We start from the raw sequence: 26,075 nt of genomic DNA, 5'->3' as shown, positions 1-26,075 counted from the left end.
TGGGCAGCTGCTTGGAGGCAGAGCCGCGGGTACGCAGAGGGAAGGGGCGCTCGATAGCAGCTGGTGCAGTCCCTTGAACTGGAGGCCTGGCACTGAGCAGGCTCCAGGAAGTCATGGGAAGCCATGACTAAGCTGGCTCGAACCTCACACACTGACAGACACACACAGCAGAGCATCTGTGCACCAAGGACGGCACAGACGGGGGACGTCCTTGACCCCCATGGCACATCACGTCTGGTTCTAGGACACAAGGAGCAGCAGTGTGTGGAGAGCAGGCAGAAGGGCTGTGCGTCACCCGGGGGCACACGCCGCCTCTGCATGTGTGTGCTAGTGCATGTGGCTGCACGAGCGTGTGTGCACATGCGTGAGCGTGCGTGCCTGTGTGTGCCACGGGCAAGTGAGCACAGGGAGAGGCAGGAGGTGGGCAGCGGCATCCTGTCCGGTGCCCACAGATGAAGGTGAGAACCAGGACCGGGGTGTTTTCCAAACTGGTGTGAACAGCTGCAAGGTCGCAGAAGCAGCGCCTGCACCTGTTAACCCGCCACCTGCAGGAGCATCCCCTCTGAGTCAGCTTTTTTTTTTTTTTTTTTTTTTTTTTTTTTTTTTTGTCACTACAAAGAAATCCCCGAGACCAGCCGCTTGTGAAGGAGAGAGAGGGTCCCCAAGCTCACAGCTTTGGAGGCTGAAAGCCCAAGAGGCGAAAGCAGGCTCTGGCGAAAGCTGGGGGCATGTGGTGGAGCAGGTGTGCAGCCAGGACCCCACGGCCAGCCAGGAAGCGCAGGCGGACCCTGCAGGAACTGCCTCCCCCCGGGCTCCACCTGTACAGGGTCCACCATCTCTCATGGGCACCACCCTGGGGACCAAGCCTTCAACACACGAGCCTTTGGGGGCCATGTCGCATTCAAACCAAAGCGGGTCCCTAGCAGGTGCCTTCCAAGAGTAGAGCAACGCACGCACTCGGGCCCACAGGCTGTGTTTGGGCAGATGTGGAGATGGGAACTGCGGGGTGCGGGCAGGGAGGGGACTTGGGAGAGGAGAGGAGGAAGAGAAGGTGGTTAATTATGGGTCTGGCAAGCCACCCACCACCGTGGTGAATCCCCACTGTAGGCAAACGGAGCTCAGCCCACCAAGGAAACCCAGGCAGAGCCGCCCCCTCCAGCCCTCGCATCCAGGGCTGTCGAGCCGGATGCTAGCCCAAGGCTGCTCCTGGGGGAGTAAGTCTCCTCACTTCATCTGTCTCATGGTGGCTTGGCACAGAGAGGTGAATGCTGGCAGGTGGGCATCAGGCCAGCACACGGGGCGAGGGGCTGGGCCCGCCGGTGCTCCTGCCCAGTGAGAAGCCGAGCCCTCCCCCAGGCGGCCTTCAGAAGCCAATGTGCTGCTGGCTCGTGTTCCCACTCTGCAGGGGACCCCGCAGCCCGACTCCACCCATCTTTGTCTGGCAGCACTTGAGCTTCTGGGAAACAGAAATCTCCATGTCCCAGGGTCCCTGGTAGCAAGGGTCTGGCTGGAGGCCTCAGCTCCCTGGACAGACGCCTGCCCCCTTGGAGGAGGAGGTTGTGGGCAGCAAGGATGAGACAGTGAGGGCCCCTGGCTGCCAGGGGACAAGGTGTCACTTCTCCCACAGGGGCACATCCTGAGGGCCAGGCTGGAGCCTCAGAGGAGGAGGGGTTTCCGTGGCAACAGCTCAGAGTTGGTCCAGGCTGGGTTGTTTCTAGGTAGCTCCCAGCTTGGTCCCTTGTGGTCCTGGAGGCTGGGTGCTGTTACTCAGGGACACATCCCCATTGGCTCACACTGCCTAGAGTGGATTCTGTCATTTGCAATCAAGTGCAATGCCTGATGTGAATTCCGGGTCTGAAACCAGTTCTATTGCTTCTCCTGGACAATGCAACACAGAAAAGTGAAAGAGAAACAGCAAAAATCATGTGCAGGGGTCTCAAGGCAGCCTGGCAATAGGGAGCCATGGCAGGATCTTGAGCAGAGGAGCGGAGTGAGGTGAGAAGAACGGTGTTCCAGAAGGGGAGCAAGAATGAGACACGGGGTCATGAACAGCACCTGCTGAGAGCATGGGAGGGGCCTGGTGTGTCCCGAGCACCTTGCCTGGACCACCCTCTCCTCACGTGGCGAGGCTGCCCAATGGGCCCTGGTACACAGATGAGGAGGGGGCCTGCCCGGGGTCAGGGGCTGGTGCACAGCGGCACTGGAAGCCCACACCCAGGCCATCAGCCGGTGCCAACACAGGGTGCTGTGCTTCTCCCCAGTTGTGTGCCTCCAGACAGGGCCCGCAACCTCTGGGCCTCAGCTCTCCTCCCACCCTGGGCCCCGCGGTGCGAGGGCATCTGTGTGCTGTGCAGGCAGAGCCTGCCCGGCGGGGCTCCGGCACCTCACCACTCCCAGGGCAGGGCAACCTCAAAGCCAGCTATAATCAGAGGGTCCAGAATTTGGAGTTTGGGGGTTTTGCTTGGGTTTGTCTGCCCTAAGAAGAGGTGGGGGACTCATCTGGGACAAAATCAGGAGGGCTTTAGGCTCCACCTTCCATTTCCGTTGTGGACCACTCACTTAGAAACCAAACCACACGCTCTCTAGGGCCAGCCCCACGGTGGGGAATGTGCCACGTGCCGTGCCACGCTACACACATGGGAGAGAAGGGCAGCCCCCTAGTCCTGGCACTGCCTCCCTCCCGGGGGCACAGCTGAGCCCACGACCCTCACCCACCCCCCTCCAGTGGCTGGCATGGGAACAGCAGAAATGCACTGCTCGGTTTTGAGGCTGGAAGTCCAAGGTCAGGAGCCCACATCCAGAGAGCCGTTTTCCCATTCACAGACAGTGAGTGCCTTCTAATTCTAAGTACAACCACAGAGCTCCTCGGGGTCTCTCATACAACGGTGCTAATCTCACCCTTGATGGCTCCGCCCTCAGGAGACCGCCCCCTCCTCCATCACAGCCTTGGGGGTGAGGCTTCAACATGACTTTGGGTGGGGAGGGGCACCAGCATTCAGGCACAGGGCTTCCCATGAAGGGGCAAAGGCAGGCAGGAACCAAACTGTGCCACACAGGGAGGCCCCGCTGAGCGCCAGACACACCTTCCCGGCCCAAAGGACTCTGGGTCAGGCAGCCCCAGCCAACACCCTGCAGCCTCCAGCAGGACCCTCAGCCAGAACCACCTTGGTTCCAGCCCCTTCCTCTCTGATGCTCCAGACCCTGGGAGAGCCACCTCCCTTGACTCCACCCCCACCATTCCATGACCCCTGGGAGCCTCTAGTCCAGCCCATTTTGTGCAATCAATTGGAAAACCACATCTTCTCTCACCCACATGCACAGCAACAGAGAAAACATTTTCAATGCTCACCCTTGAAGCAAGCTCAAGAGCAGTTTCAGGGCCTGGAGTGGAGCCCCCCAGAAGGCACCACCCTGGTGGGGCTGCGGTGAGACCCCCAAGCACTAGGAAACAAGAGGAGATGATGCCAAACCAAAGCACTGGCACAAACCTGCTGGGAGATCCACGGCACCTGCAAAGCATGCAGCAAAGCACTAGAGAGGAAGACCACCTTCCAGCACGACACGGAGCCGCCACAAACGCCAGGGCAGAGCGGAGGCCGAAACGAATCAACTGACAATGGATAAAAAACGCACAACCTCCAATGGAGTATCACTCACCCCCCAGAAGGAACGGACAGGTGCTTCAAAACCTTGTGCTGCGAGCAAAAGCCAGACACACAGGGTCACCTACTGCACGATTCCACTGACAGCAGAAGGTCCCAAGCAAGGATCCCCATACTGACAGAGAACAGACCAGTGGGTGTCAGGGGCTGGCAGGTGCTGGGGGCTCACTGGTGGCCAGGTGGCCAGACACAGGCTCCTGCTGTCCTGGTGGTCAAAGCCAGTCACCGAGTGAATAAAAAAAGAGGCAACTGCAGATGCCGGGCAGCGCTAGGAAGCAAAGCCAGGAGGTGTGGTCCAGAGACAGAGGAGGGGGCTCCTGGTGATGAGCCTCCACGTGTTCAGCTGCCATAACACAGAACCACAGACGTGACAGCTTACAAGTGACAGAAACGTGTTTCCTGTGGTTCTGGAGGTTGCGAGCGCCAATCAGGGCACCAGCCTGGCTGGTCCTGATGAGGACCCCCCCTCCAGTGGCACCTGCTCTGCCTCTCACTGCAGGCTCACATGATACAGAGCAGAGAGGGGAAAGCCCCCTGGGGATTTCACACGTGCACAAATCTCCCCTAACTTCAGCTAATCCTAACAGCCCCCCTGACGCCACTTTTCTTAACAGTCTCATATCATGGGACACCAGCGTTCGGCTTCCCTGAGGTTCTGAGCTGAGCCCTGACAGGTGAGGCACTCCCAGGCCAAGGGCAGAGCAAGCCCTCCTTGAAACAAGACAGTTACAGAAGAACCAGTGCAGGTGACAAAGGCCGCTGTGTGGGGACAGAGTTTCTGAGCTTTGTGGTCCAGAGCAGACTGCCAACCTCGCCAGCCGCAAGGGCAACACTGTGCAAGACACAATGACATACTTTCTGGCATCTGTTAGCCTGGCAAAAACAAAAGGTCGAATCATTGTAAGTGTCGGCGAAGACGTGGAGAAGCAAGGACTCATTGCTTACAGGGCTGGGATAAAACTAAAATCTTGAACAGTTGAAAAAAAAAAACCCTCTTTTAACAAAATAATCTCACTCCTAGAAACATACTTAGTGGAAACTTAAGCTCAACTGCACCAGGAAGTATGCACTGGAATGCGCATGGCAGCTTGGAAGGGTCTGAAACACAAACAGCCCAATGTCTGTCATACATTTACCACAGGATTATGGATACATTATGGACTATGGATGCATTAACCACAGGAGAATGGCTACAATACACAGCAAGAGAATGGATACATTAGGTGGAGCAGGAGAATGGACACATTAGCCATATCAGAGGAATAAATACATTAACTACAGCAAGAGAATTTAACCACAGCAAGAGAACTGACACACTAACCGCAGTTGGATTATGGACCCATTAACCACAGCAGGAGAAGTTAACCACAGCAGGAGTGGATATATTACCCATAGCAAGAAAATGAATACTCTGCCACATCAGAAGAATGGATATTTTAATCACAGCAGGAGAAGAGATACATTAATCATAGCAGCAGAAATGACACGGTAGCCATAGCAGGAAAAAATATACATATAAATATTTATTTGTTCATTTACTTGAAAAGCAGAGTTACAGAAAGAGGAGAGATAGAAAAATAGAGAGGGATCTTCCATCTGCTGGTTCACTCCCTAAATGGCTGCAATGGTCAGGGATGGGCCAGGCTGAAGGCAGGAGCTAGGATCTTCATCTGAGTCTCCCTTGTGGCTGCAGGGGACTGAATACTTGGACCATCTTCCCCTGCTTTCCCAGATGTATTAGCAGGATACTGGATCAGAAGTGGAGCAGCTAGGACTTGAACAAGTGCCCAAATGAGATGCCAGGGTTGTAGGCAGTGAGTTAACCCGCTAGGCTAACACACTGGCCCTGGAGAGCAGACATACCCATCTCAGTAGGAGATGGATACATTAACCATAGCAGAAGAATGGATATATTAATCACAGCAGCAGAATGGGCATGTCAACCATAGGAACACCATGAGGACAGCTGAATGGATAAGGGAAGTTCTAGGAGGTAAGAGACAGTAAAATATCATTTAAAACATATAATTTTAAAAACGGGATTTTTAGCTTCTGCTTATGATGTAGAAAGATAAATACTGCACTGTGAAAAGAACACCCACCCAGATGATAGCTAATTCACAACCTTTCTTCAACTCCCCAGAGAACTGGCGGCAAGCAACCAGGGAAACCCAATTCTGACAACACAGGATGTGAGTGTTGGCTGACCAAAAATACTTGAAAAACCTGTGGCTCAAACTTCCCACAATTGCTGACATTCACCAAACTTCAAACCCAAGAAGCTGGAAAATTCCAAGCAGGCTCAATACACAACAAAAACATCAAAAACTCTGGAAACTGTTGGGAGACAAAGAAAAGAATAAAGTTTTAAAGGCAGTCGGAGTAAAAAGACACAGCAAGCAGAGAAACAAAGATAGGAGTTGCGGCAGAGTTCCCCTAAAAAACTATGCAACCCAAAAGACAATGGAATGGCATCTATGCAGAGCAGGGGCTGCAGGAGGACTGGAGTCTGGATGTTCCTGTTTGCTGAACACCCCTGGCGCACAGAGCACTCATCACGTAAGGTAATGGCTACAACAACAGCCTAATGACTTCCACAAACAGGGAACACATTACCTGAGGGAGACAGCCCATCCTGTGGATTGTAGAACAATGCAAACATAAAGGCCAGCAGGACTCTCACATGGGGAAAGTGAGGCTTGGGGACAAAAGGGGTTGTCTGAGGGCATGGGAGAGCCAGATGCTATTTCTATCCCAATTGCTGTTAAGCACCTATGCCCCAGCAGGAGACCCCTTCTCAGAGGAGCGGGTATTGGCAGGACTCCGATGGGATGTCACCTGTCTGGTCCACCTTTCTGGGGGATGTTTGTATTAGTCCCTTCCCACAGAAGCACTGCACCTGGGCAGCACCTGTCCCCCGGTGACTCTATGACTCCTTTCTGGCTTAGGAACCCCCGTACCATGGGGTCAGCAGTGCAGTGCTGTTAGCACTAATGGGGGGAGGAGAGGCAGTGTGCTGCTCTGTTCTCTCCACCCCCGTGGCATTGGGGAGTAACCCCAGCTTCTCTGGAAGGTTCTGAGCCGCATGAACCAGGCAGCAGGCAACCACCGCAGGTATGGAGAGCAAGGTCCCAGCAGGGCTCTTTCTGGAAGGTCACTGGAGCTTGTTTTGAGAGTCCCTGTGCTTTCTCAATTCTGTCCTTTGGTGGCACTTCAAGAACTGGCTACTTCTTTTAAACGTTTACCATCCAGAGTTCCAGCGTCCCTCCCTTCCTCCTTGGAAGGCAGGAAAAGAACTCTCCCAGAGGAATCACTGCCCTGAGCTCTGGCCAGGAACTTTCAGACACGCGCTCTCGCCTAAGCTTGCCACTGACCCTGATGGGGAGGGGGGCCATGAGGAAGGTGGGCTTCATAGAACTTCAATGCCGGGCCCAAACCGCACATCATGTAAATCTGGCAAATAGCAGGTGCTCCTATCAAGAGCCGTGCTTCGAAGCAAAAAGTCCCCATCATGGCAGAGTGAGCCACAGCACAGGAAGACACAGGCCCATCAAGATAGCAGGTGTGCTGCATTGCAGACCTGGATTAAGCCTTGCCTGAAGCCAGATCTTGCAAAGGAACTCTCAGTTCCATGGACAAGGACATGAATCTACCCTCCTCACCTCTGTCTCATTGTTGCTTCAGCCTGTTTAACCCAGCAACAGGGTTCTTGCAGGCTGACATGTGGAGGTTGGGGTGTACTTCCTGTCTGGACTCGGAGTCTAGCTGAAGACGCACAGCCCACAGTCCAGCAGGTTCCCTGTGCTCGGAAGCCTCTGACTTCCCGCCCCTCTCGGGCTTGCCCTTCCTATTCCAACACGGCTCCCAGTGTTCCCACATTCCCGCCTCAGGGCCTTTGCCCTCACTGCTCCCATGGTGGTTTTCCACCTCCCTCCCTGTTGCCCCTCCAGATCTGATGTGACATCATCGCTCAAGGAATCTGCCCCCGACACCTCGTTCCCACTGCCTGAAGGGACACCCTGGTCCCATCCTTGCAGGTCTTCAGCCACGCCCCAAAGCATCAGCGCTCAGAGAGCCGGGCCCAGCCCCGTGCCTGCCTCTGGGTGGGAGTTCTATAAATATGCCGAAGCTTGTTTGTGAGACAGCTCTTTTCATAGACCACGAATTGTGACCAAGGAAGAACAGTGACAGGATCCATATAAATGCGATCATCACCAGAGACGAAAAGTCTGACTAAAATGGTGTTTACGTCTGCTTAAAATACCCCGCACCTGGAGAGAAGTCATTTGGGGCTTGGAAAAGCTGGAAATTTGGGCTCTTTTGCATCTTAACAACTTGCCTACTCCGCAGTTACTTTTAAACAAAAAGCGCCGGCTGCAACTGGCAGCTCCTGGCTCTCGGAGCTGGCCCAGCATTTCCACGCGCACATCTATCTCCCAAGGACGGGGCAGGGCTGACCCAGGTGAGCGCCCGAGGAGCGTCCCAGCAGCCGGGGGCTGGCCCGGCCACCCTGGACATGGCTGAATGGCGCTTCCCAACCCCCACCCTAGAGAGCAGGGCACCCACAGAGGGGCTGGACTCTCGGGGGGACACGAGCTCCATCAGGGAGCGAGGTTTGGCTGGAATGGAGTCTACGAAATCCGAACTCCAAAGGAGGCCTCCAACAGCCCAGGGAGTAGAACCAAACTCCCAGCAGGCACCGATCAGGGACAGCACACTCAGATGCTGCGGAAGTCTCCTGTCTCAGGGGCTTGGACTTGCTCCTCTGGAGGTCTAAGCACACAGGTGGGTTTGGTGGGCAAATGGATACACAAACAAGTTCCTTTGCCCACTCATCCATTCATGAACCATCCACCCATTCACTCATCTGTCCATCCCCCAGCCACTCACCCACTCACCCACCTTCCAGCCCTGTCATCATCACCCACTCAGCCACCCTTCACCCACCACCCACAGACCCAGCCTCCACCTACCCCTTCACTCATCCACCCATCACCCATGCATTCATCCGCCCACCCATCTACCCATCCACTTGTGGACTGCCTTCCGGCCAGGTTCAGACATGCAGACAGCACGGCGGATCCAGGGTGAACCAGGGGGACCGTGAAGGCGGCTTGGATGGATTTGCTTTGCTTGTTTTCAGTGTGCTTTCTGCATGACTTTAACATGAAGCACAGGGCAGACAGGAATCTCTGAATTATTCTTATTTCTGAACTTGCTCACTGCCCGTCTCTGACACTTGAACGTGGCTTCTGCAAAAGAGCGACTGGGTCTGGAGTGATGGCTGGCACATGGCAGGAGCCCAGTAGACAGCTACCCACTCAGTCTCCCACTCTGGGCTGCCTATATCCATTCTTGCTGCTGCGACAACATCCCATTGGGCAGGTGGCCTGTCCATCACAGAAAACTTGCTTCTCACAGTTCTGGAAGGTGGGAGGTGCAGGGTCAGATTCTGTGGATACTGAGGGAGGGGCAGGGCCTCGCACTAATCCCACAGGTGTCAGCTCCACCCCGACTTCTCCAAGGTCGCAGCTCCTGAGGCCATGACCTTGCGGGTCCGGATTTCAACTTGGGAGTTTAAGGAGAGCGCCTGACCGCCTGTGTCTGCCACCGCAGCGCCCTCTTTGCTCTTGGCCTGCGCCTCCTCCTTCCAGCTTCTGGACCGCCCGAGCCAGGACTCGCCTCTGCTGCTCCCTCCTCCCGTGCTGCGTCGTGGGTTCCTCTGGCTGTGCCCACCCAGCTCCTGCTCCAGGCCCAGTCTCAGGAACATTCTCTTTATGAATGCTTTTCATCTTGGCACCAACAAAACCAAGTAACCAAGATGCATGATTATTACCCTCATTTTTAAAAATTTTATTCACAGAGAGACACGGAAGCTTGAGAGAGAGACAGGCACAGACAAATGGAAAGAGAATCTTCCACCCACTGTTGCGCTCCCCAAATGCGCACAACAGCTGGGGCTGGGCCAAGCCAAAGCCAGGAAGCCTGGAAGTCAAACCAGTCTTGTTAGGTGTGGAATAGCTCAGGCTCTGCCCTTTCGTCACCCTAGAAAGTAGAGAAGGAAAAAGGAGACGGAGAGCGGCCTCAACTGAGACAGGCTGCTGCACTGGAAGCAAAGAGCTTGGTGACAGTCTGTCCTTGGGAAGAGACTGCGCTGCCGGCACGTTTAGAACTCAGGTTTTTATCCGGTTAAGGAGGGAATCTGAAACTGTCGGGGGAGGAGGGTATAAGGCGGCTGGTGGAGCAGTGGGGAGCTCTTTGAAGCCTCAGGGAACTTTCCTCTTATCTGTTTCTTAGCTGCCCTGTGCAGCCTTTCTGCTTGGCCATTTGAATTGCAAGGAGTTGGGTAGGGTTTGGTTAGGCACCAGGGAGGAAATGGGGTTGGGGGGTGAGGGGAGGGATAGGAGGGGAGGAGGGGAAAGGTGCGATGTGCCCTTTAAGTCCCCAGTGTGGGCGGCAGGGACCCAAGGACTTGAGCTGTCCCTGCTGCCTCCCAGGTGCACATTAGCAGGAAGCTGGGACTGGAAGCAGAGCCGGGATTTACACACAGGCGCTGACACGGGATGTGGGCATCCTAAGTGACAGCCTCATTTCTGTAGCAAATGCCTACCACTACCCTCACTGAACCCACAGGGAAACCAGGGCCCAGGAATGTTAAGTGACTGCCCACAGTTGCACAGTTCCTAAGTGACAAGGCTGCGCTTGCACCGCAAAGTCCGGCTCTAAAGAGCATAAGTCCCTGGGGCTGGCGCTGTGGTGCAGCAGTTAATCTGAAGCCTGAAGTGCCAGCATCCCATATGGGCGCCGGTTCGAGACCCGGCTGCTCCACTTCCGATCCAGCTGTCTGCTGTGGCCTGGGAAAGCAGTAGAAGATGGCCCAAGTCCTTGGGCCCCTGCACCCACGTGGTAGACCCAGAAGAAGCTCCTGGCTTCAGATCGGTGCAGCTCCGGCAGTTGTGGCCAATTGGGAAGTGAACCAGCGGATGGAAGACCTCTCTCTCTCTCTCCCTGCCTCTCCTCTCTGTGTAACTCTGACTTTCAAATAAATGTTTAAAAAAACAAAGAGCATCAGGCCCTAGACTCAGGCTCAGTCTTCCGAGCCAGACAACCTCTTTCTGCTGCCAGGCAAGGAGGAAGCGGATACGGGGCCAGTGGCACTGGTTGGGGAATGCGACAAGAGGCATTTCAGCCCCCGGAGCCAGCCATGCCTGCAGGTTGTCAACTGGCCATTTTCCAGGGCTCCAAATTCCTTCACTGGAAGTTAATTGGGCCTCCCAGACCTTTTGGTTGGTTTCCCCAGAGATGAAGTTTAGTTACTACCACTGCCTTCAAGGCTGCAACCCAAACCTGGCACCTCCCAGTCAGGAGGGGCTTAGACCCTTCCAGCTGTGAGCCCACCACCACGCCCAAAGGCCAGCCCTGGCCCCTGGGTTCTGATCCTCACTCCTGTCTGAGCCCCTTCAGAGCCACACCCATGACACCGCTTCCCAAGTCCCCTCTGTCCAAGACTCCCCAGGCACAGAAAGCCACGCCCCTTGGTGACCAGTCTGTGCCCAGGAAAGCATGGACATGCGCAGTCTGCCGCTGCCCCACCACATGCACTCCCTGGGCTGCGTAGGCCCCACACTCTCCGAGTCCCTGCCCTAAGGCAGCCTGGGGTGCAACATAGCATCGCTGCCCCGGAGATGGTGGAGATGAGGGAGGTCCAGAGAGCGACAAATGCGTGGAAGCAGGGGTGGGGACCGCCCTAAAGGAGGCGGTGTCTGTGGGGCCCGAGGGAGCAGAAAAATAAACAACCCCACCCCAGGCAAGGCCTCTCTAGGGGCCAACACTAAGTAGGACCAGGTGCCGTGCCGTGCAGGGCTCTAGGTGGGTGACCTGGGGCCATCCCTCCCCGCACCCTTCCGCTGAGTCCCACGGGTAAGGCCGGGAGAGCCCAGCCTGTCTCTCTCACTGCAAGACAACTGCACACTCTCCAGCTCTTGGTTAAATTTCTTCTACTTTCTATGAAATTCCTGACCGCTGAGGTCATTTGGTCCAATCCTCCCTGAGCATTGGAACATCCGTCTTTCTTAAAAAAAAAAAAAAAAAAAGAGTTATTTATTTATTTGAAAGAGCCACGGAGAGAGAGGCAGAGGCAGACAAAGACAGATTCTCTGCTGGTTCACTTCCCAGATGGCTGCAACAGCTAGGGCTGGGTGAGGCTTAAGCCAAGAACCAGGAGTCCCCCCACATGGGCGCAGGGGCCCAAGCACTCGGGCCATCGTCTGCTGCTCTTTCCCAGGAGCATTAGCAAGGAGCTGCATTGGATGTGGAGCAGCCGGGACACAAACTGGTGCTCACATGGGATGCAGGCACTGCAGGCAGCGGCTTTACCTCCTGCACCACAGCGCCGGCCCCGGGACATCCTCAACTCAGAGACTTCACAAAATCAACAGGGAAGTTACAGAAAATAAAAACCCCAAGCTGCTCAGGACGTGTGCTTCTGTTGCAGCTTGCGGGGTCTACCAGTGGGGCAGTTCATCCCAAGAGGCCAGCCTGGCTGAGACCCCAGCAGCCTGGGGGCAGCACAGAACAGACTCTGCCTCACCTGACTCCCACCCTGTGCCCTCACGCACTCTTCTACCTGTTGGCAGGTACAGGTGAGGCAGCGACAAGCTCTGCCCAGGGAGAGGCACCCACCTCGCAGTCCCCAAGGGCCTCCCTAAAGGAGTGGCAGCTGCAAGGTTCCTGAGCGCTGAGCCTGGGGGGTGCAGGCATCAGAGCTGACCGCCCCCTCCTTGCCGGCTTGCAGGCCGCCTGCAGGTGATAATGGCAAGCACACATCTGTTCTCGCCAAAAGGCAGCCAGAGCCACACACCGCTCACGGCTATGAACCACACTGGCCCTAAGGAGAGCAGTACTCCCGCGGGTCCATGTGCCCCAGCACAAGCCGCTCTGGGGACGACCCGCCGTACTCCCATACTAAGGACTGAAGCAGAGTCAGGCCAGGCCATGCACGGACTCACCATCTGTGATACCCATCCGTTTCCACGGGCACACCAGGGGCTCTGCAGGCAGACTCAGGCCCTGTAAACAAACCCCAGCGGCCTCAAAGCCCAAAACCTTCACAGTGTAATTACTCCACTGCCCTTATCCCATTAGTAACTTGCACTTTAATAATACTCTGCACTATCAGTCAAACCTGCCGACAGAAAGGAACCAGGGTAAGCCGTTACAGGCAGAAGCAGCTCACTCCGGAGGGAGACAAGTGAACCCACAAGTCTTATGCTTGCGATGGAGCTGGAGATGGGGCAGGAGAGGTAACACCTCGCTCAGCCTGGGAGGACACACAGGGCTGCCTGGAGGAGGGGGCCTCTGTGATGGGCAGGTAGCAGGAGCAGGCAGGACTCTCCGGAAAGGCGGACCAGAATGAGCAAAGGCAGGAGCAGCACTGCACTGCAGGAAAGAGGAGCCTTCCCCACGTGCAGCTGCGTTCAGAAGGAACCACTCTGGGGGACCCAGAGCCACGTGGATGGCGAGCAGGCACACAGCAGGCACTAGGGGCGGGGGGGCCGGGCCGGGGGCTCCTCCAGGCCACATGAAGGAGTAGTGCTTTCACCATGAGGCAACCAGATCTCAGAGGCTGTGCTGGCTGCAGGTGCACCTGCCACATGCTTCAACCCAAGGTGGCCTTGCATCCGGTCCTGTGTGAAACAATTCAGCCATCACCCCTCAGCCCATCCCCCATCTCCCTGGGCCTCCTGTGTCCCAGCCACTAGGCCTGGCATCCACTCCCCAGGCAGGCTTTTCAGCTGTGATTCTTTATTCTTAGAGAAAAAAGAATATATAATTTTTTTTTTTCAGATTTGAAAGGCAGAGAGACAGAGAGAGGGAGGGGTCTTCCAACCACTGGTTCACTCCCCAGATACCGACAACAGTGCAGCCAGGAGTCTAGAGCTCAATCCAGGTCTCCCGTGTGGCTGGGACCCAGGTCCCCATGCCTCCCGGGGTGCGCATTAGCAGGAAGCTGGAATCTGGCACGGAGCTGGGACCACAGCGCTCACTGCCTCCTGGTTCCAGAGGCTGCCAGGCTGAGCTGGAGGGGCTGCAGGCTTTTCTTTCCCGGGGCCTCTGCCCTTGGCCTCCCTGTGACCTACCATGTCTCCCTTCTCTGTGCATCTGCATCCTCACCTCCTCTCCTAGAAGGACACAATCACACAGAGTCAGCGCCACCCCCTTAATTACCTCTGCAGAGGCCCCGCCTCCAAATGCACTGGGGCCATGACTGAACCATGATCGGGTTTGAATGGTTCAAAGGCAGCAATGTGTGCTGGGAGAAGCTGCACGTGGACCTGTGACCTGAACAGCAGCAGCCACGCGGCTCCCAGCGGCCCCATGGCCACGCAGGTGACCGCCACTGCCACCGTGCGGTGAGCTGTGCTGCTGGCCGGGACTCTAAGGAGTGAGCTGGGCACAGACTTTTCACCTCCCAGTACCTTCACCTGCCCATGGGGTCTGGGGGCTGTGAGCAGCTTCTATATGGTCACACTCTGGTAAGGGTGTCTGGGCTTCACACAACTTGAAGGGACACAACACAGCCTGTCACACAGCTGGGCAGCCAGGGGAGGCCCAGGCCGGAGGTCAGGGTACTCCCTTCTGGGTGCCAGGTTGGCTCTGTGCCCTGACCCCCAGCCCTGCTGCTCTGGGCACCATAACCCAGGGCTTCAGCTCTCCCTGACTCCGGGGTCACCTCCACTCCCACCCCACCTGGAGCAGGTGACAGCTCCCCCAACCCCGAGCTGCCCAGGCCTGTGATCTCTGCCCCATGAGATGCTATAAAGTGCCCTCCAGTGTCCCAGCCGTCTGAGATTTGAAACATTTCCCATGAATCACATCACCCCCACCCCCCCGGAATGACCCCAGACCTCTGTTTCCCCAGGGATGCCCCCTCCCAGAAACCCAACAGTGCTCTCTAGAGATTGGGGGGATCCACATCTCCTCCCTGCATTCTAGCCCACCTCCCCATAACCGCCATGACCAGCAGGGACTATGGCACTGAGTGACCTCCAGGTCAGACATCCACAGGCAACAAAAGCAAACCTTGACCAGGATCTCCTCTCAGACAAAAATCAAGCTAAAATGGATCACACACTTACATGAAAAACAGATATGTACAAAGCTCTTAGAAAAACATCAATGAACAAAACTTCAACCTAGGGGCCAGCATTGTGGCACAGTGGGCTAAGGCACCACTTACAATGCTAGCATCTCATATAAGTGCAGGCTTGAGTCCTGCCTGCTCCACTTATAAACCAAGTCCCTGCTAATGTTCCTGGGAAACCAGAAGACTTCCCAGGTGTTTGGGCCCCTGCCACCCACGTGAGAGACCAGGATGGAGTTCCTGGCTCCCAGCTTTGACCTGGCCCCAGACATGACTGTTGCGGCCATTTTTGTAGTAAAACCAGTGGATGGAAGATTTCTCTGTGTGTGTGTGTGTGTGTGTGTGTGTGTGTGTGTGTGTGAAAATCCCGCAATCATTCTGCTTTTCAAATAAATAAATAAATCTTAAAAAAAAAAAAAAAAGAAAAAAACCTCAACCTAGAGTCAGGCAAAGAGCTCTTAGACTTGACCCCAAGAGCAGAATCTATAAGAGAAAAAGTCAGCTGAGTTAGATCTCAGCAAAATTTACTAAAAAAAAATTTTTTGGTGTGAAAATACTATGAAGAGGGTGAAAAGACAAGCCACTGAATGGGGGAGGCATATGCAAACCACACATATACAAAGGGAGTAGCATCTGCAATAGGAAACATTGTTCACAGCACAGTAACACAAAACCTGCAGGGTTGGACATGGGCAAAAACCATGAACAGGCACTTCCTAAGACGTGTGGTCAGCACTGAGCATGTGCAAGCATTCCCAGCATCAGCACCTCAGAAATGCGAGAAAAACCACAATGTTATATCTCCACCACCATGACTCAGATAAAACACAGGGGCAACACCAAGGGCTGGTGAGGATGCAGGAAGCTGCCCCCCCCCAACATTGCTGGGGCACTGCAACGTGGTCCAGCCCCTTGGGAAGTGGTCGAGCAGCTTTTTCCCAAAGTAACCTGCAGATCCAGGGACCGCACTCTGGTGTTGAGCCCAGAGAAATAAAAAGTTACGTCCAAAACCCTCCACACCAGAGCGGGGGACACCCAGCCCATGGGCCACATACAGCCCGCAAAATGATCTGGCATGGCAACTGCGGGCAGGACTCAGAATTCAACATGTCTGTGTATAAGTGGATCATTTTATGCAGCCCGTAGATGACATAAATTCCCAAGTGGCCCTTGGAAAAAACAAGGCTCCCCAGCCCTGCACACACAATGCTCAGAGACTTGGTTAGTGACAGCACCAAACTGAAAACAGGCCAGCCACCCTTCAGGGCACAATGGCTAAACAGCCAGTGGCACAGCCATGGCACCACCCACTGCAGAGGAAGGGATTACAGAGGTTCTACAGCCAACCATGGATCAAAAACAGAAAAAAACAAGTACATCTGCCCTGAACATGGGTGACATCCTCTGTCGGGGTTCCCCAAGCAACACAGCACAGCTAGCTTTGCACAGCACAGACACCGTATCAGGTGCTGAAAGTACCCGAGAGACGAGAGAAAGTCTGCAGGAGGACGTGCACAGGTTCTGAGCATCCACGGACCTCAGTGTCCTTGGGGGGTCCCCCTGTGGACACCGAGGGACCACCACACTGAACCCCAGCATGTCCTCAGAGGGAGGAAAACCAATCCAAAAACCTTACACACTGCAGGATCCCATGTAAGTAACAACCTAGAAATAACAAAAGTTCTAGAACCGGAGAACAGAGTCGTGGGGTTGGGGGCTGAGGGCTGCGGGCGGGAGGGCTGAGCGAGGTTGTCAGACAGCGACACCAGGGATCCTCGCAGCGCTGGCTCTGTTCCGAGTCTTGCCTGCAGGGTGGAGAGGATAAAATTACATCACACTAAGTGCACGCACCAATGAGTGCTTCAAACTGGAGAGATGTGGATAAGGAGGATGCGTTGCCCCGAGAGCCTGTGTGAGCTGCGATACTGCACCGCAGTTTTTTAGGATGCCACCACAGGGGACAGCGGCATAGGCACAAGGCCTCTCTGTGTCATTTCTTCTAACTGCCTGTGCATCTACAATCATCTCCAAACAGAAGGGCAGCATTAAAAAATTAAGAGTTTGTGTTTATTTTAAGAGACAACACAGCTCCCATCTGACACATGCATTCCCTGTGTGTGTGCCTGTGTGTTGATGTATGTTGTGAAATGTGTTTGACATATGTGACACATGTGTGTTTTGAGTGTTGTGATATGCTATGAAATGCATGTGCTGTGGCATGTGTGTACCGTGACATGAGTGTTGTGACATGTTTGCTGTTGTGTGTGTTGTGATGCCTGAGTGTTGTGACATGTGTGTGTCTTGGGACAGTTAGCTTGGGAACCCAGCTGTGAGGAAGCCCAGGCCACGTGCAGAGGCCACGTGGCCACGTGCAGAGGCCCCGTGGGCAGTTCCAGTCACAGTGACAGCCAGAGCCCGGATGACGGCAGCATGAAAAGGAGACCCATGAGTGACAAAGCTGTCAGAGGGACCCCGCCCCGCAGTGGAGTCACTGAGAGCCTCGGGGCCTTGCAGCTGGAGGTGCAGACGGAGTGGAGCAGAGACCAGCTTCCCCTGACAGCACACACCAGGCACTGTTGTTGGAAGCCACTGAGTCACCCAGGGATGACGGCTTCCCCGCTCCGACCTGCGCTCACCCTGCCACCCATGGCTGTCGCTCAGCCCACCTCCAGGGGCAGAGCCTGGCAAGCCCGCTGCCTCCTGCCCCACCCCAACACCCACCCCATGGAAAGGGCATGCGTGAGAATGGCCCGGCCAACACCCTCCTCAAGGGAAGAAGGGAGCCTCTCTCCTGGGCCTCTCCTGGGCCTCTCCTGGGCTGGACGGCCCCTGCCCGCACTGCCTCAGCACTGTGGTCAGTCCCCAGTCCCACCCACCCTGGGAGGGAGCCAGAGAGAGCAGCCACAGGGCCAGGGCGGGAGAGGGCTCCAGCCTGGGAGAGCTGGGCAGGGGTGGCCGGGCACCCCTCGGCTGTGTCCCAGGCAGTGCAGCAGCTTCCACGTCAGGGAGCAGGAGTCTGTGCAGACCCAGAAGCAGCCCTCCCAGGCAGAGAGGTGCAGGAGGAGGGAGGGCACTGCGGGCAGGCCCCGCCCCGAGGCCAACCTCACTCAGGGCCTCTGGTGGCCACGACAGCAGGAACAAAAGAAGGGCTCTGGACATCTTGACCAGTGTCCTCTGAGGAAGTCCAGAGGGACAGGGAGTCCATGGCTGCTCCGTGCACACGTGACGTTTTTAGAAAACCAACTTTGCTGGGCCACAGAGGCCGGCGGCCTTGGCCCAGCCCACCTCACCCGTGCTTGGGACATCCACACTGGCCTGCAGCCGGGCAAGCCTGCCTCACTCAAAGCCTGTGTGGGGTATCGCGTACCCTGCACTGCAGACTGCACTGGAAGTAAACAACACGATGGGCCTAAGAGTCCCGTTTCATACCATTGTCACGAAGGCCAAAAATCGTGACATCAGAGCGGGAGCCACCGAGAGCCATGTCCTTCCCGGGAGATCCAGTCTGAGCACTCAGCGCGCCCAATCCCCGGTGAGCAGTAAACCTCACAGGGCCCACACTCTCGACAGCGTCAACCTGCTAGAACATTCTGTGGCCGCTGCGAGTCCTACACACGAAGCTGCAGGCAGCACAGAGAAACAGCCTTGGTGATGGCGGCTGCCAGCCAGACACAGCGCCATGCCCTGAGATCCAGCCCCGATGTCGGCTGGCTGTGTCCTCCTGGTCACTGTGCGACCTGAGGCCTGGCTCACCTTCAGTGACGTGCGGCCATGGCACAGGGCTCCCACTCCACTCCAGAGTGAATGACGCCACCAGGTGCACCCGAGCCCAGGCCTGGCACCTCCATGCCTGGGATTCGGCTACACCAAGGCAGAGCCCCTTGTTTCCTGCGCCTGCGTGAGAAACAGCACGCACGGGAGCTCGCTGCACTAGAGCGATGACGCCCACGCGGTGCCAGCCAGGCCCCGGGAAGGCTGGCGGGTCATTTGTCAGCTCGGTATCCCAGACTTGCTGTGATGTTTTGTCTTGCTTCAACGATAAAAGCACATTTACATAAAAATTGTGTATTCAATCATTCGTGCAGTCAGCCGCCTGTGCTGTGTGCAGACAGCAGGTGAGGCAGGGACACAAAACAGTGACAAGGGATCCATCCCGTGTCTCAGGAAGGTGCAGGGCCAGCAGGAGAGTGACCACAGGGCAGAGAGAGGGCTTCCCGGAGGAGGTGACCTCCGACCCTCTTCTCGAGGGTAGCAAGACCCTGCCCCGGTCCTTGATGAGACGCTGGAGGAAGACATGAGGGCTGGGGACTGGGGCTGCCAGGGCTCAGCAAGCGGACAGGAGTGAAACCTCTGTCCTGGGGCACAAGCACCCGACTTCTCACTGCAGACACCCCTCGCTCTGGACTGCACCGACAGCACCTGCCTCCTCCCGATGCCCTGGTGAGGTCATGACCCCCACCACCCATCACCGCCAGCCCAGGCAGTACCTACTTGCGCTCAGCCACCCCAGTCCCGCCCCTCCACGGCAGCTTCCACTCTAGCGCTGGACAAGAGGGTGAGCGGCCCCAGCCTCTGCACAAAGCCTACAGGGGCCCCGAGCACCTGCTTAACCACAGTGACGTCCCCACCTGGCTGTCACATGTGCACTGAGTCAGCGTGGCCGACCAAGTAAAAGCCCCTGGGATGTGCCACCCCTGTGAGTGACGGGGGAAGAGAAGAAAAGCAAACCCTACCGAACTCTTGAGAAACACACACAGCAAGCTACACACATGCACATACACACATACCATAGACACACGTGGCACACATCACACACATATATGCACATACCACATACACACCAAGTCACACGTCACATGCATATACATACATATCACACACACCATATATGTACCAGGCACAAACATATACACAAATGCCATGCACATACTATAGACACAGACGACAAATATCACATACACACACAAACATATCATACACCCACCTGTCACAAGCCATATACATATACACATACAATATACACGCCAAGCACACATCACATACATATACACACATGCAATGCACACACAAACATACCATAGGCACACACAGCCCACATCACTTACACATGCACACATGCCACACACACATGCACACCCCTGGTCACTGATAAGCAGGTCACCAACTACGCACATGGAGGAGACTGAAGGACACTCTGCAGGGCTCCAGTGCGGGAGGCCCCACGCAGGTGCCCTGTGACACCGGTCGCCACCTTGGCGCTGTCTCAGACTTCCACCAGCAGAGGCAACACGTGGTCACCTGGGCACTTCCACAAGGACTCAAGCCCGCAGCCTTTGTCAGCTGAGCAACTAGACGCTGACCAAGGTGTCGCAGGTCCTGGGCTAACTCCTGGCGGGGAAGGACCTGGAGCCCAGGCATGTCTGCCTCCTGGGCCGGGGCCTGACTTCTCTCTCCCTCTCGCCAGCGCCGGGCAGCGCTCCACAGGGAGATGGCAGTGTGCGCGGCCCCAGGCACGGTGGGGCAGGGTTCCTCTGACAACTTGAGAGCCGGCCCGAGGCTGACGCGGACACATGTGCGCTGCTCCGCTCTCACCCCATCTGCTCTGGTCAGTGACTGCTTTGCTGAGCGGCTCTGGTGAGGCATCCAACCTCTCTGTGTCCTCATTTCCAAGTTGGCAGTGATGACACCAACGTCTCGGTGACACAGGAGGATGAGTCAGGAGCCCGTCCCTGGCTTCCCGAGTTCCTCACCGCCTGGTCTTCGGGGGCGCCTGCACGCTGCCTCCGAGAACGCACCATGTGCTCGCGGGGTGAGCCTGTCATTCCCACTCTGCAGCAGGGGGACGGGCCAGCCCCTGGTCACACGGCTCGGAGGGGAGGAGCTCCTCAACTTCCCGGGACTCCCAGCCCTGCCCCTGAGCTCTGGGGGGTCACCCCCATGTGTGCTGTCCCGACAAAGACCTCAGATCGTATGTGCTGAGGGCAGATCCACGTGGCCACAGACATGGCCACTGCGTGCCAGTACCCTGGACAGCAGCCAGTACCCTGGACAGCAGCCAGTACCCTGGACAGCGGCCCCGTACCCTGGACAGCGGCCCCGTACCCTGGACAGCGGCCCCACGCTGTGTTCTTGGCTATGGGTTAAGGTCAAAGCTGGGCCTATCAGGCAGCTGGCATTGTCACTTCCAGGACTTGCACGGGGTAGGGGTGACAGCCCAACAAAGCACGGCCAACATGGCGCACGCTCACAGTCATCAGCCCTGTGATTTCCAAATCCTGCAAGTCAGGAAAAGCGGGGAGAGAATGCCAGAGAATGATTATACGGTATTTTCAATGAAACGGTACGCATTTTTCAACACACAGGGACAGTGCCAGGGACCGGAGGGGCTGCCAGGAGGAGGTGTACTTTAATCAACAGGCTGCTTCACAACACAGCCATCACCCTGCTGTGTACAGAATCTGTGCTGGAGCCACACACCCTTCAGGATGGCTACTGAGTTTTTTAAAACACAGATAATCATAAGAGTTGGCAAGGATGTGGAGCAACTGGAAGCTTTACAGTGGGAATGGAACACAGAGCAGCTTCAGTGGAGACAGCATACAATGCAGCAACCCACTTCCGGGTGTAGACCCCAGAGTGCTGAAAGCAAAGAGCATCTGCACACCCACACACCTGCAGGCATCACCATTTACAACAGCAGGAGGAGGAAGCAGCCTGAGTGACCCTCGGCAGAGGAAGAAACAGGCAACGTGGTCCCAACATGCGGTGGAACTGGGGGCAGCCTTAAGAGAGAGCACGCTCCGGCACCGGCTACAGCAGGCGTGAACCGCAAATATATGGTGCTCAGGGACACAGCGGGTCCCAGGAGGACAAATTCCACGTGACTCCACTTAGGCAAGGTCCCTACAAGAATCAGAGATGTAGACAGCAGGGGGAGGGGGAAGGGGAGACAGCGCCAGGGAGAGGGGAGAATGGGGGGTAGTGCTCACTGGGGGCGGGGTCTCGTTCTGCAAGACACAAGCATTCCACAGCTGGAGGGCGATGGCTGCACAGCCATGTGAATGTGCTTAGTGCCCCTGCACTGCACGCCTGCTATTAGTGAGATGGCGAGCTGCAGGCTCTGTGTATCATAACACAACAAGCAGAAGTCTGAGCTGGGCACCACCCACACGCGGTGGGCGGAGACCCCTGGGATGACCACAAGCACTTACATGAAACACCTCGCTTACTCCCCAAGGTATCCCTAAGGTGCTGTCCCTGCCCAGTTGTGTCCCGGGAGGCTGATTCGACAGAGGACATTACCCAGGCTCCTCTGCACCCTTGGCTGAAAACCTCCAGCCAACAGGTGGCACAAAGGACAGCACAGTAGGCTGGGGTTGCAAATACGCTGCCCCTTCCTGTGGGCCTGGGTTGAATGCTCCTCTGCTTGTGCGTGCCATCCCTGTTTGGGAGCCCTGCCTTGGAGCTACAGTGCACATAAGCACACACACATGCAAACATACATACACATGCATGCTCAGACACATACAAATTCACATGCATGCACAATCACACACATACAAATATGTGAAGCCATGCACATATGCATACACACATGTTCACACAAATGCACACACATGCTCTCATGGACACACATACATGCACACACATGCTTGAAGACACAAATGCACACATGTGCATACACACATGCTCACATAAATGTACACATGCACACATATGCTCATACATACAAATGCACATATGAGCACACATGTTCCCACATGCATATGCACACATGCACACAAGATTGCACATATACATGCACCCTTGAGTGCTCATATACAAATGCACACACATGCACATATACCTGCACACACACCCGTGCACACACATGCACACATATGTTCTCACACACACATGCACACATGCACATGCTGTTCCTTTAGGCAAGACCTCGCACCTGGTGCACACCTCTGTAAACTGTCCTTTTGAGCATGCCTCAGTTTCCCTGGATGGGACAAATTCCACACAGCAGGTGCCCCCAGATCCAGGGACTCCTGACCCCATCTTGGCCATGCCTCTGCTCCAGGTCTGACTAGGGAATGGGATGATTGTAGAGAGCCCAGGACACAGCAAGCAGGCAGGTGACACATGGAGTATCAGTCCAGGACCAAACAAAGCTCACCTCAGTAGCAGCAACTCACCAGCCTGGCTGTGCCACCTGGGCAGACACGACCAGCAAGTCTAAGCTCAAGGGAGGGCCCTGTTAGCTGGCTGGGGATGAGCCACTTGCAAAGGCTTCTGGGGAAATGGCCAAGGCAGACTCTCCCTGGAGCAGGTGAAGACTGACATCGGCCTCATGGTCCCAAGCCCAAGAAGTCACCCTCCCTCCCTCGGCTCAGTTACCAGGCACCTACTACATACTGGGCATGGCGTCAGGTGCCAGGAATGTGCCAGAAGGCAGAAGGGCCTCGGGCAGGTGGGTGTGTGGTAGAGGCAGAAGGGGCTCTGGGGACCGGGACTTCCTGTCCGAGTCCCCCCCGGCCAGCCCAGGCTCAGAAGGCTCCCCTCCTCGCATCCGTCCAGCCCTGACCATCTATAACAGTCCCGTCCAGGGTGGGCACTGTCCAGCCTGCAAAGTGAAGAGGGAGGCATTTTCCACCATCTCGCTAGCCAGGGAACATGACAGGCCCAGGAGCAGCTCACGTGGCGCTGAGGGTGTGGGCACTGCCTCCAGCAGCTTCTGCCGCCGCCGCCGCCGCCTCCTCGAGCGACTGTCACAAAGAAACCCCGCAGTCAGCAGCCCGGGCAGCGGCACAGCCATCGCAGGGAGGCCGCGGCGCAGGGAGCCCCGCAGGAGCTGGGATTCAAATGAGCAGCTGTGCCCGAAGGGCGACTGAGTCACCACCGTCTCCACGCGCGGCTCACTGGCTCCAGGCCGTGGGGCCTTGCTTCCATTTCCTGCAGTCTCGAGGCAGGCAGCGTGCTCCCCCTTGGTGATGGCTGAGGACGCGGGCTCGGTCATCTTCCAGGCTGCCCAGAGCCAAGGAGCCTCAGTTTCCTGGCCTTGACAATGGGGACAGTGATGCCTGGCTCTCTGGGGGCTTTGGGAGCGGTGAGCAGGACCCTGCACGCAGTCCCCACTCCATCCTGAGCTGCAAGGCCATGGTGTGAGACCCCCTCACCCAAAACACAAGGTGGGTGGAGGGGTGCATGGGCACAGAAGGCAGGGAGAAATAGACTCTGAGCCACAAGTTCACCTCCAGCCGGGCTGACACTCACCAGGCCCCCCACCAAACCAGTGGACGGGATCAGCAACATCGCCTGTGCCACAGGTCCAACAGCAGACAGCAAGCCCGCAGGTCCTGGCCTCCCACCTCCCACCCACCCCTCTATCCATCTGTCCATCCATCCACTCCTGCCTCCTTCCCCCACCCCGTGCCTCGGGACTTCCCACGTGCTGGCCACTGTTCTAAGGCAAGTGAGGGCAGAGTGGGGGTGATAGCAGCAAATAAGACAGACGGGAATCCAGACCCTGGCCCAAGCGGTTAAGACGCCCGCATCCCATACCATCCCCTGTCGGAGTGCCTGGGTCCAGTACCAGCTCTGGCTCCCAATTCCAGCTTCCTGCTTGTACAGAGCCTGGCGGGTAGCAGTGAAGGGTTCCCACCACCCACATGGCAACCAGGACTGAGTTTCTGGATCCTGGTTTTAGCCTTGGCCCAGCCTCGGCCATTGCAGGCATTTGGGGAGCAAAATCAGCAGATGGTAGCACTCTCTCTGTTTCTTGATAAGGAATAGGAATGCCTAACTGTGGATCTGACCGGTTCATGGACATGTCACCACCCAGACCAGCTGTCAGGAGTGATGGGTGATGGGATTGGTGGGGTGTCCCCAGCAGGGCTGACACTGCGTCTCCAAGATGGAACCATCGGCTCACCCACACACATGCCTCTCCTCTGCCTGCCGGTTTCTGTGAGCTCCAGTACCATCTTCCCATGCCCTGGGTTTGCGGCCCATGTGCCTCCCACCCCTGCCCACACAGACCAGGCAAATGTCCCAGGGCCCCAGGGCCACAGCGCCACAGCACCTCGCCTCGCCTCGCCTCCCCTCCCGACGCTCCACGTTGATCCATCGGCAAACCCTCGCCGGCCCTTTCCAGAGGGAGCACACGGGCCGTGCACCTGCAGTTCATCTGTGCACGTGCCACCTCTGGGCTGCGGAAGCTGTTCTCAGGGGACACACCTGCTCCCCTCCCCGCCAAGCCCAGAGCCTAGGGGAAGCCAGGGGAGAGGGCAGCCTGTGGCTCTGCGCATGTACCACAGCTGCTCTTGCACCTGCCCTCCCTGAACTTGGAATTGTCCTGACACTGAGAACCTCGGCGCGAGGGTTACCAGGATGCAGCGAGCTTGCTCGATCTGCTGGTCCCAGTCCTGCCTCACCTCTGGGGTCGTATCCCTGCAGACAGCTCCTGCCCCGTGGCCAGCCTCTGCTGCAGCCACACTCCCTTCCACACTGTGGCGGGGGGGGGGGTCTCCCTCCAACTCCTGTACCCGCCCCCTCGGCAGCTGCCGTCCATGTGGTTAAGGCATTTTGTCAACTGCTCCCCACTTCCTTTCAGCAGTCCTATCCACACCCTATTCCTCGCTGTCTCTAGTTATTTATTGGCTCCTTAATAACCCTGCCTTGATCCTCAATTTTTCCCTTAGGTCTTCAATCTTTTTCATCTCGAGTATTTTTTTTTTAACTCCTGGACTGTTTGAGCTCTCCACTGGAAGCTCTTATTAAGCTGCTTTAAGCACAAGACACTTATAAGGAAATTCTATCACCTTCCTTGTCCCCCTCCCCCCCAATATCATCTTACAAAAACTTCTAGGGAGAAAATTTGGAAACCTGTCTTCAGGGTTCACGTTGTGGTTCACCTACAGTGCCTGCATCCCCTATGGGCACCAGTTCAAGTCCCAGCTGCTCCACTTCTGATCCAGCTCTCTGCTGTGGCCTGGGAAAGCAGAAGATGGCCCAAGTGCACGGGCCCCTGCACCCACATGGGAGACGGAAGAAGCTCCCAGCTCCTGGCTTTGGGTCAGCTCAGCTCCAGCCATTGCGGCCATCTGGGGAGTGAGGCATCGGGTGAAGACCTCTCTCTGTGTGTCTCTACCTCTCTCTGTAACTCTGTCTTTCAAATAAAATCTTTATAAAAACAAAACCTGGAAATTGAACCATATTCGCTCACACTGCCCAGATGCAACCATTTCTGACGTATAAAAATAGCAATTTCATCTGCTTAAACC

At 56.3% G+C, this 26,075-nt stretch overlaps 1 protein-coding gene across 2 annotated transcripts in view; it reads right to left on the bottom strand.

Annotated features, from left to right (window-relative positions):
• Nucleotides 1–26,075, bottom strand: part of IQSEC1 (IQ motif and Sec7 domain ArfGEF 1) — a 297,408-nt gene that overhangs the window by 206,047 nt on the left and 65,286 nt on the right. The gene's annotated exons all lie outside the window — the stretch shown is intronic.

This window comes from Oryctolagus cuniculus, chromosome 10 (assembly GCF_051225735.1).
Source record: "Oryctolagus cuniculus isolate XC-2025 breed Fujian yellow rabbit chromosome 10, ASM5122573v1, whole genome shotgun sequence".
In the NCBI taxonomy this organism is placed as follows: Eukaryota; Metazoa; Chordata; class Mammalia; order Lagomorpha; family Leporidae; genus Oryctolagus; species Oryctolagus cuniculus.
This window is presented reverse-complemented; position numbering and strand designations above follow the sequence as displayed.